Genomic DNA, 11,510 nt, shown 5'->3' on the forward strand with positions numbered 1-11,510 from the left:
GGTGGTTTAGGGGTGTATAAATTTGTCAAAACTCATTGAACTGTCCACTTAAAAAAGGGATGCTTTTATTGTATGTAAATCACACTTCAGTAAAGTTGATGGAATTCTCACAAGAGACCCCTTGCATACCTGTGTGGAGTCAGTTTGAAAATTCAGACGAAACGAAGTATTTCCTCATGAAAACACGGTGTGCCACATTGGATCCAAGAAGTGAAACTTGCAAGTTCCTTTTACAAAGCAAGTACACATTGATAGCTAAACCTGACGATAATGACAGAAAAAAGGAAATTGTAGCATTTTTGTGTATCAGTGCAACGATCTTAAATCAAATAAGATATTAGGAGAGCAAATTCACTAGCATATTATACAAGAACATGGCTGTGTGTGTATCGGCCGTGCAGCCAGGCCCTTCGCTGGGGGAGGCACCGGGTGCGGCCCTGCCGGGCCTGACGAAGGACGGCCCCTGTCATCACTGCTTTCAATGCTGTACAGGAGACACGAGCAAATGAAAGTGAACGAGAGAAGACAATTAGGGAGAGGAGCATTGGGAAAAGTACAGTCTCCGTTTGCAGCTAATTTGATAGCTTATCTCAAGAACCCGAGAGGATCCGTGTGAAGGCCAGCAAAACCGATCAAATCCTTCAAGGAGCTGGTAGAATATAAGATTAAAATGGAAATCAATAGCCAATTCACGTACAAGCGACGGCCAACTAGAGCATGAGGGGAGAGAAAATCTCACTTACAAATGGGGACAAGACAGCTAACACTTAAAAATAAATCTGACCAAAAGTATGCAGAAATCTAAAGGAGGAAATTTCTGTTTGTTCTTTTTTAACAACTGTGGCCAATCCTTTTTTTTTTTTTCCTGCTTTATCTCCCCCAATCCCCCCTGGTACATAGTTGTATACCTTAGTTGCGGGTCCTTCTAGTTGTGGCATTGAAGGAGGAAATTTCAATACACTCCTGAGAGATGTGAAAGTAGCCTCGAATAATCGTAAAGATGCTCCTTGTTCTTGGATCTGACGACTCTAAATGTCATTAAAACGTCAGTTCTCTCTTTGTACTTTTTTAAATTTAATGTTATTACCGCAAAAATCATGCGTTTTTTTCTTGAACTGAACAAGTTGAAAGATATGTAAACAAAAATATTCAAGATTAAAAAATATATACATATTCAAGATTAGTTAGGAAAACTCTGGAAAAAACATAGAGTTTTGGGGAAATGAGTACTACCAGAAGTGAAATCATACTAAAAAAAACCCCCAAAAATGTAAACGGTACTTTAATATTATGTGAATGGAGAATCGAGTGAAGTAGAGTAGAAAGACCGGAAATATACCCAAGAGCGTATGTAAATCTACTGCATGACAGGAGGAACCTCAAGACACTGGCTCGAAGAGGAAATTTTAAAAATAATTGGTATGTGAACAAATGAATGACTATTTGGAAAAAGTCAAAATTGGACCTATGCACACACATCTGTACGTCATCCATGAGAATAACCACAACATTCAACAGCTCCCACTGTACAAACACCCAAAGAAATGATACGTGACTATCTTATAGCCTGGACATGGAGAAAGGCTTCCTAAGTATAATTCAAAATCCAAACGCAGGAAGAGAAAAGAGAGATTAATTTGACTACACAAAAATATAAAGATTTTCTCTGGGATGCTCCCCCCTCCAGGGCCGTAAAGAACTCTTTGAAAAATGAAGGAGGGGGGAAGGCCAAAAGCTTGATAGCAAATATGAGCAAAGTACGAAAAAAATTAACAAAAATGATATAAAATACCACTAAACGTAAGAAAATATGTTTGCTTTCACTTGTGAAAGAAATTCAAACTAAATGGTGCCAAGGAAGATGGTCCAGCACCTGCTGCAGGGCTGATGGGCAGGGGGTCGAGGCTGCTTCTGGCTCAGGGTCCGACGGAATAGACGTTGTCTCCCACCCACGTCTCTCCCACCGAATACAGCTATAAAACCTCAGTGAAATCCATGGAGAAGCTATGCAAGGACTGTGAACAGAAAATAGTAGCAGAAAGATTGGGGAATAAGACAGAAATCTGGCATGCCAGCAAACTGGTGGTAAGTTTTCCCTTTTCATTTCCTCTGCTATTCTCTGGACGTGACTCAAGACAGCCCACACCTGGCAGTGGATCCTGGAACGGACAGAAGAGCTCCAAGAAACCCCCTCTGGATCTCACTCAGTGAGCGGGAAAAGCAGCAGCTACAGCAGCCGCCACTGCAGCCTGCAGATGCTAACGTTCTGAGAGAAGGGAACTTGCCTCTCCAGTCAGAGGAGCTGTGACCCCAGGGGGTGAGGTAAAACCCACTGGCTTTTTTCTCTCTACCTCTTCCCACTTTTCATGACCCCAGATGTGGTGGCAGGAGTGGGAAGTATGTGGCAGTGTGGAATAACTAAGATCCAGCTTTCTGGCTAGATGACCGAAAAGATGAATGCCAAGTAACTACAGAGTGCCCGAGAGACAGCAGCGACTGAGGAGCTTGGGAAAGAAAGCACGTAAATGTGTGTATGAAAACCCAGGCTCACTCCTGAGCTGTGCATACATGAACACACAGACCGTGAGAACTGACCTGTGGGATTGACCCCCACTAAGGTATCAGACTGGCCATTGGCCACCCAACCACTGCAAGGTCTCCGAAAACTGAACTGAAATGGAAGCCGCAACCCACAGAAGGTTGATCTGCATTTGCAGCGTAAGCCCAACTGCCAAGTCGTTTGCCTGCTAAAACAAAAGTATCAACATTCTCCAAAAGATGGAAATAGGGTTCAGTGTCTCATAACATAATATTCAAAATGTCCAGGATATAATCCAAAATTACTCTTTATTCAGAAGATCAGGAAAATCTCAACTAAGAATTATCACACAAGGTCTTTAAAGCGTTTATTATAAAAATGCTCCAACAACTAAGGGCAAACACTCTTGAGATAAATGGATAGATTACTCTCAGTGAGGAAGTCAAACATGTAAAGAATTAAAAATGGGAATTGTGGAGCTGAAAAAATACAATAATAAAAATAAAACTCTCTCCAACTGGGCTCAATAGCAGAATGAAGATGAGAAAAGAAAGACTCAGTCAACTTGAGGATAGATCACAGCAATTATCCAATCTGAACAACATAAAGAAAAGATATTGGGAAAACAAGAACAGGCCTCAGGGAAATACCAAGAAGTCCAACATCTGTGTAATTTGTGTCCTAGAAGGAGAGAGCAAAGAGTGGGTATAGAAAAAATATTTGAAGAAATAAAGACTGCTAATTTCCTAATTTTGGAAAAAGGCACAAAACTATAGTCCAAGAAGCCAAATGAATTCCAGATAACAAAAATCCAAAGAAATACACACTCAGACATTCATAATCAAACCGCTTAAATACACTGATGTTGTTACAAGTCAGGATTCTCACTGTGGGAGAAAAGAGATAAAAAGTGTAGAAGCGGAAGGAAACATGAAACATGATGATGACTGCAGAGGTGTTAGTGTGAATATGTATCTTCTGAGTGGAATATCCCCATAGCAATAAGCATGCATTGCCCCAGATTTGGTTTTTAAATACCATAAAACAGCATTTCCTTCTCAAAGGAGTGTGAACTTTAAAAAAAAAAAAAGCTAATCCCAGCATATGGATAGGAAACCTAAGAGTAAAATACAGTGGAATTCCAACTAATCCATGAGAAAGAATGATGGAAATACATAATCACCATTTGGCAAAAATCCACAGTAATAATTGCTTCAGGCAACAATCATCAGTTGACGCTAAATATGTGGGCAAAGAAATGATGAGAAATAGGATATCTACATAGTTTCAAAGTGTCTGTCACAAGACATTTATTAAGTACAGTGGGACAAATGGTAACTTTTCAGTGGGAAAACCTAGCAGGGGCTGCCTCAACAAGGGATCAACGTCAACATCACCAGTGAGGGGACAAGTCAGCATTGCGTGCCGCCTGATATGATGCGCTGAGCAGATCACAACCACATTTCCATGAGGTTTTTGCCAAAATGCTTCAGCTGAGTTTAATCATGAATAAACAACAAGCCCAAATGAAAAGTCTTTCTACAAAATAGTTGACCGTTACTCTTCAAAAGTGCCAAGGTCACGAAAGAAATCAAGACTGAGGGCCTGTTCCAGATTGAAGGAGACTAAGGAGGCAAGACAGCAGAGCGACAGCCTTAGATCGGACGGTGGACTGGAAGGGCGTTGGGCGACAGCCGGAGAAATCGGAGTAAGATCTGGACGTTAGATAACAATCTGGTATCAATGTTGATTTCGTGATCTTGATCATTGCACTGTGGTTATGTATGATGTCAAAATTTGAAAATCTGTGTAAAGGGTGATATAGAATAATTCTTATAGCTGCAAGCAACTTTTTTATAAATCTGAAGTTATTTCCAAATTTAAACTATGAAAGTCTAAACTATAAGCCTCTCGGCAGAATAGGAGTCTCCATTCTACTTTCATAGAAGCACAGAAGGACATAAACTTTGCCCAAACTGCCACGCGTCACTGAACCCCAAACATTTCGAGACGTGGTATTTTCCTCGTGCATCTGTTCTAGGTATTTAAAAAAATATTTAAGATGCTCTCTTTTTAAAGACTGTGTTAATTTGAAATGCGTTTCTTTTTAGTTTCTACATGTGAAAAGATTGTATTTATCTTTTTTGTCATTGATTTCCAACTTAATTGTATCTAAGTCAGAGAACATGGTCCTGAGATATGAGATAAAGAAGACTTTTGAGAGATGATAAAATCTGGACACTTTGAACAAAATCAGAGTACTAGAATGTCTTGTTCAAGTTCCAGTTGAACACCAAGTGCCAGGCGCATGAGTGTGTGACTGCTTTCTCAGAGGAGAGCCTGAGGGGCCCGTTGGACCATTCGTTTCATGAAACATGAACTTCATACAGTTCTCTGTCCTCCCTTGTCTCCGCCCTTGGTCCCCACCTATTCGGGAGCCCAGGGGTTTCGGGTCTCACCCTCGGCCATCTGTGGCCCCACAAGTCTTTTCCGTGTATCCTCCGTGGTGCTGAATGCTGTGCCCTGCTCCATGGGTCTATTACAAACACACAAAAAGTATGCATCACAGCTGACAGCTGAGTCTGAGGCTGGCCCAGGTCGGGGGACCCACAGGCCGGGAGACCAGGTCCCTGCCCCCCGGGCTGTGACTCGGTCCCCTCCTCCTCCCTGGGCCTCAGAGGTTGCCGACTGAAGAACCCCAGGAAGGCTTCTCACAAGCAGGGTTGGTTCTTTCCTCCATCAGGGTCAAGTCCAAGTCTGGGGGAAGGTGCAGGACCGGGGGGTCAGGTGAGTGTCCCTGGGATTCGGGCCCAGGTGGGGACAAAGGACCTGAGGGGGCATAGGAGGACCTATGCAAATGGGGACAGAGGGTGTGTCCAAGGGGTGGGACCGAGGGGGTGGGGAGGAGAGCAGGAGTTGGGGTGCATGAGGTCAGGGGTCGAGGATGGCAGGCCCTGGGTAAGGCTCTTCCTCTGCCTCCCCCACTTGGGCCTGACTGCCCGCACCGTGAGAGGGGCCCTCCTGATCCTGTGGTCGGCCCTGGCGTGTGCAAAGGTGCGGCCAACAGGGGAGCGCTGAAAGGGCAGGCTCTGTGGGTCTCTTCCGTGTGGGGTGAAGGCTGCATGGCGTGTCAGTAGCTTGTTCACACGCGTGTGTATGTGGTGTGTGTGGTGTGTGTTTTGTGTGGCGTGTCTGGTGTGGTGTGTGGTGTGTCTGGTGTGGGGTGTGTGTGTGGCATGTGTGTGTGTGATGTGTGTTTTGTATGGTGTGCCTGGTGTGTCTGGTGTAGTGTGTGTGTGTGGCATGTGTGTGTGTGGTGTGTGTGGTGTGGTTTGCCTGGTGTGTCTGGTGTGGTGTATGTGTGTGTGGCATGTGTGTGTGTGATGCGTGTTTTGTGTGGTGTGTCTGGTGTGGTGTGTGGTGTGCTGTGTGGGGGGCGTGTGTGTGTGGTGTGTGTGGTGTGGTTTGCCTGGTGTGTCTGGTGTGGTATATGTGTGTGTGGCATGTGTGTGTGGCGTGTGTGTGTTTCCTTGAGGACGGCTGGGCCTGTGTGTGGTGTGTACTTTGCAGTGTAGCCTGCAGGGAGGTGGGGGTTGTGATGTCAGCCTGCAGGCGTCACTGTCAGGCCCAGGTCCGGAGGGTGCCTGTGTGCTCAGGTCGGGGTGTCACTTGGGGAGCTGTTGGCCTGTGGTCACAGGCGTCTTCAGTGGGTGGTGGCGGGGGGGGGGGGGGGCACTGAGTATGCGCTGAGTGTGCGCTGAGCCCGACTCCACCATGTCCGCCTAGACAGCAGCCTGCACCGCCACCACTGTCTGCAGCTCTGACTGCAGGCCCGTCATCTGCACCCCCAGGACATCTTGTGTCTCTCCCACATGTAGTCTTCAAAGACGGTGAGTCCCTGCAGGGCGGGGCCCAGAGAGGGTGGGGGTGTGCGTCGCAGCTCGGCCGCCCCTTCCCTCCCAGGGCTGCTCCCTCCAGGGGCTCCTGCTGTCTGTGGGCCTCACATTTGGCCTCCCTTCTCCCTCCGTTTGAAGCTCGCAGGAACCATCCAGAGGACAAAGATGGAGTGACCTCTGACTCCCTAACAGAGCCTGCAGGCCGGGCGGCCTCAGGAGAGGGGTGCTCCGGAGGGGGGCGTCCGGCCAGGAGGCCTTCAGAGCCCCACAGAGACCCTGCCCTTTCACTGGGCTCAGATAGAAGGAGAACTTAGAGGATCTCATTTCAATTTCATGGGAAGACCCTGGGTAGCGACGATGCGGGTCCCTCTAGCCCGGCCTGTGCTGGGGTGTTCTCTCTGCGGGTACCTGGTTTGCCAGCACAGCGCTGTTTCTCCTCTGGGGTCTTCTCCCCTGCACCCCCCGCCCCCGCCCCCGCCCCCGCCGGCTGCTGCCGCAGAGGGAGCTCACAGAAAGGGCAGTTGCGCCTGCGCGTGGGGAGCTGGTCGCGGCCTCTGCTCTTCTCCTGTCCTTTACCTTCCCTTCCACCTCCGCGCTCCAGGGGGTGGTGGCACGGCGTGGGGGGACTCCAGGAAGAGCTGGCCCTTGCTGAGCGCTGTCTCTTTCTCTGGGTGTCGTTAGTGGCAGTAAAGCCCCCTCAGGGTGGACCCCCGGGAGGAGGGAGGCGGGCTGCTGGGAGCTGCTCAGCACCGGGGCTTCCCGCCATGCACTGCCCGGTGCCCCCAGGGACGCGGGAGAACCTCAGGCCTCTTTTGGGGGGTTCTGAGTTGGGCTTCAGCTGGAAAACATGCTGGAGCTCTTGATGTGACGTCCCCTACCCCACCCCAAATGACCCTTTCTTCTATTTGGGGGATGCTTGGCGTTTTTCTTTCCTTTTGTGGGTTGTCAGGAGGGACCCCTGTAGACAGACTCAGGCAGAGATGTCTCTAAAGGTCTCTGTCATGTCTGGACTCAAAAGTTAGGAATGGGCCAAGCCTGGTACCAGGCACCTGCAGGTGCTGGGAAATCTCTGGTTCCCCCGAATTCTGCACATATACCAACTCCCACCGCATGCCCTGGGACCTGGGCTGACAGGGGCTGCCCCGGAGGGCTCACACGCAGGGGACCTGCAGCCCCAGAGTTCTGCCTGGTTGACCACTGTCCCCTCATGACGTCAGGAAAGCCCCACTCCTTCCTCACTGCCAGGAGGCCCTGGCTTCAAGCACCAGCTGCCCTCCGCCCCCAGGTCAGGAACAAAAGACACTGATGTCCAGAAGCTGCACGACCTCCTGCACCTTCAGGAGCCCTCCGGAGAGGGGCCAGGTTCCTGCAGACGTGATGGTCTTCACCAGCACCAGGTGCTGTTCCACCAACCTGTGCAACAGGGAGGCTGGGGTGAGCAGTGTCACCTAGACCCTGCAAGCGGGGCTCCTGCTCAAGCTGGGGCTCAGCCTCCACCACGCCCTGCTGTGAGGACCCCTCCCCTTCCTGCCCTCCCCCTACTCTCCATGGCCCTTTGATGACTGCTTCCCACTCTAGTCCCCTCTCTGTGTGGACTGGGCGACAGGACCCACCCTCTCTGGGGTGAGGGTCCCCTGATGGGGGAGGTGCAGGCTCAGTGCCCCCAATGTTGACGCTCTTCCCCTGAGCCTGGCAAGTCTGAGAAAGGGTCCAGCCTCACCGTCCTCTCTGCCCCGTGTTGGGGGATAGCAGGTTCCAGCTCCTGTAGTCCACCCAGGAGGGGCCCCACCCTGACAAAGGGTCAGCCCCACCCCTTCTATGCCAATGAACTGAGTGGTGACATTTGCCCCTCACATGGGCCCTGGAGTTTGCGTCCCCCAGGGAAGCCCCACCACCAAGTGCACGCAGCAGGCGGTCAGGAACGTGGGCCAATAAACACGGGGACACACAAGGAATATGGGGGGATTGGACGCAGGGTGAAGACAGGTGATGGCAGTTGTCATAACTTAATGAGGAAGGCGTTCTGGGTGGTGAAGAAATGAGGATTGAGTGACAGATCAATGGGAATTCCTCTTAGTGAAGATGTGACAACAGGATGGATGGAGGGAGGGATGGACGGGTTCCATCTCTCAGTTAGCTGCAGCCCTCAGTGTCAAGCCCCTTCCGTCTCTCCCCACAACCCCCAACTGCTGCCCTTCCCAAGTCTCTCTGTTCTCAAAAGAACATCCAGGTCACCGTCCCTACCTCGTTTGGGCCCTGGGTCCTCTCCCAAGCATGCGGAGACTTGAGCCGATATGGCCACAGCTGGGCATTGCTAGGAACTTGGTCTCCAGTCGGACACAGCAGGAGGCAAGCAGGCACCCACTCACACACAGGGGGCCGAGTCTTAAAAATCTGGATCCTGGAGACACTCGACCAGAGAACCGATGCTCCAAGTGGGCAGGTATGGCTAGAAAAATTGGTTCCAGTTTACCTAATAAATGTAGCAAAATCACTCATCTTGGGTGACGTGTTCAACTTCTTTTCTAGATTATGAAGGGTGACCCCCACATGCATTGCTGTAGCACACTGGTTTAGAGCAACTGGACGGATATCCTGGGGAGCTGTCCTGACTGCCCACCTGGAGTCTGTGGGGCAGGAGCAGTGTTTGCAAATGACCTGTGTCACATCTTGAAGTCATGTTGCTTGGCAGCAATCAGCTTTTTGTTCAATGCAATAGAACAGGACAGGACAGGTCAGAGGGCGCCAGGCATCGTACAGCTCAACGTTGCTGTGTGAATGGCCTCTTTAGTTCTATTTGAGGAAAGTTGTTCACACAAGTGTGCATGTGTGTGCGTGTGCATGGTTCTGTAAGGCAAAGTGCATCTGATTCTTGGTTAAGGTCATAACATTTTGAGAGTCACAGGCTGAAGGTCACAGAGCCACCATTCCCCCTTCCTCCACTTACTCTCATGTTCACCTCTGATTGTTCCAGATCATCAGAGCTGAGGACCCATCCCCCTACCCCTGACAGGGAGCTCCACCCAGCAGAGAGTTCTGGGCAGAGCCACTGCTCTCTCACACTACAGCTGCCCACAACCTGGGCGTCCCAGGTTGCCTCCCACCAATAAGCCCTTTGCTCCCCTGGGTGTGGGGACCCTCTCTCTGGTCACCCTTCATGTGGGGATCCAAAGTCTGTCAGGCACACTGGTGTTTGCTTGGACCCCAGGGTGCCCTGCTCCTCATCGTCCTCCCCAGGGTCTCCTGTGTCCCATGGGAACCTTTGGGCTCAAACGAGTCACAGACAAGCACAGGGGAGGGGAGTGGCCCCACAAGTCCTAGTTCCAGAAGCGTCTCAGTTTCCCCAAATGCTGAGACTCTCCCCTCCCCAGTCCAGTCCTGGCCAGACCTCCACCCCTTCTTCCCTCTTGGTCAGAAAAGGCACTGCAGAGGGTCAAGAACAAGTGTGGAGAACTTTCTGCCTCCTCTCCTCCCCACGCACTGAGAGGAGAACCAAGGGGTCTCTCCTGGGCACTGTGGCCCTTCCTCCACCATGCGGGGACCTGACCAACATGTGACCACAGCTGGGAAATGACCAAATCTCCATAACTGAGCCTCCAGTAAGACAGAGCAGGAGCCAAGAATTCACTTGCACTAGGTGATGGATTCCTGTTAGCCCAACTTCACAGATGAACGAGCTGGCTGCCAGAGCTGCAAGGGCGTCTGCAAAGTCACAAGGTCACAGGTTCACAAGTGCAGGGCTCTGTCCCCCAGCAGCCTGGCGCCCCCCCAGGCACACCCGGGCCCCAGCATCATTGGCAGCCACCAGCTTTGCTTGGTCTGGCTGCCAGAGAAAGTGGTCTCTTGTCCTGAGGCACACTCCTAGTAAGTCACGTGCCGTTCTCGGGGGAACCAGGAAAATAGCCAAGGAAATCATTGTCTGACGTCTGGGGTTCAGGAGAGAACCTTGTTTGAGAAAGGTTGTGTGGGTCGTGAAACCAGTTTAGAGGGCAGCAAGCACTACAAAAATAGACGTGCATTAGAACAAAAAATATCAGAGTTTGCTGCACCTCGCACGGGTGAGCATTGTTAACGAAATTTCTGCACATACACGCTGTCAACTTAAAAAGCAAATTCGGCTGTTATTTTTTCTTTTCTTTCTTTTTTTTTTTGAGGAAGATTAGCCCTGAGGTAACATCCACTGCCAGTCCTCCTCTTTTTGCTGAGGAAGACTGGCCCTGAGCTAACATCCGTGCCCTTCTTCCTCTACTTTATATGTGGGACGCCTGCCACAGCATGGCTTGTCAAGTGGTGCCATGTCTGAACCCCAGATCCAAACTGGCGAACCCAGGGCCGCTGAAGAGGAATGCGCAAACTTAACCACTGTGCCACCAGGCCAGCCCCTGGGCTGTTATTTTACCCTCAAGCCAGTTTATTCGGGAATAGCTGAAAGAATTGCAACTCAGGATGTACACACTATGGCAAACCATAGGCAAATCCAACAAACAAAGCAAGGGAGCTGCTTTTATAGAGAAAAAGGGGGAGAGGGAGGGGTTGTTCTAAAGGAAAATCCATTGGGGGAGAGTAACAGTTCAGGGTGAGAATGGCTTCTCAGTGGCTGAGCTGTGGCGTTTCTCATTGGCTGAAATGCAGCATTTCTCATTGGCTGAGCTGCAGTGTTTCTCATTGGCTGAGCTGCAGTGTTTCTCATTGGCTGAGCTGAGGTATTTCTCATTGGCTGAGATGCGGCATTTCTCATTGGCTGAGCTGCAGTGTTTCTCATTGGCTGAGCTGCAGTGTTTCTCATTGGCTGAGCTGAGGTATTTCTCATTGGCTGAGATGCGGCATTTCTCATTGGCTGAGCTGCAGTGTTTCTCATTGGCTGAGCTGCAGTGTTTCTCATTGGCTGAGCTGAGGTATTTCTCATTGGCTGAGATGCGGCGTTTCTCATTGGCTGAGCTGCAGTGTTTCTCATTGGCTGAGCTGCAGTGTTTCTCATTGGCTGAGATGCGGCATTTCTCTTTGGCTGAGCTGTGGCATTTCTCATTGGCTGAGCTGCAGTGTTTCTCATTGGCTGGGCTGTGGCGTTTCTCATT

The 11,510-nt window shown here is 50.0% G+C and overlaps 2 long non-coding RNA genes across 2 annotated transcripts; one reads left to right on the forward strand and one right to left on the reverse strand.

The window, feature by feature from the left end:
• Positions 1 to 384: 384 nt before the first annotated feature.
• LOC139085194 (uncharacterized) lies at positions 385 to 5,398 on the reverse strand. Its single transcript, XR_011543301.1, has 3 exons — positions 5,255 to 5,398; positions 4,999 to 5,075; positions 385 to 4,344 (listed from the first exon to the last, which is right to left on the reverse strand). It is a non-coding gene; the product is annotated as an uncharacterized lncRNA (long non-coding RNA).
• LOC139085193 (uncharacterized) lies at positions 4,883 to 6,903 on the forward strand. Its single transcript, XR_011543300.1, has 4 exons — positions 4,883 to 5,095; positions 5,283 to 5,326; positions 6,326 to 6,429; positions 6,574 to 6,903. It is a non-coding gene; the product is annotated as an uncharacterized lncRNA (long non-coding RNA).
• The last annotated feature ends 4,607 nt before the right edge of the window (positions 6,904 to 11,510 follow it).

The sequence above is a fragment of the Equus przewalskii genome, chromosome 8 (assembly GCF_037783145.1).
Source record: "Equus przewalskii isolate Varuska chromosome 8, EquPr2, whole genome shotgun sequence".
NCBI classification, from domain to species: domain Eukaryota; kingdom Metazoa; phylum Chordata; class Mammalia; order Perissodactyla; family Equidae; genus Equus; species Equus przewalskii.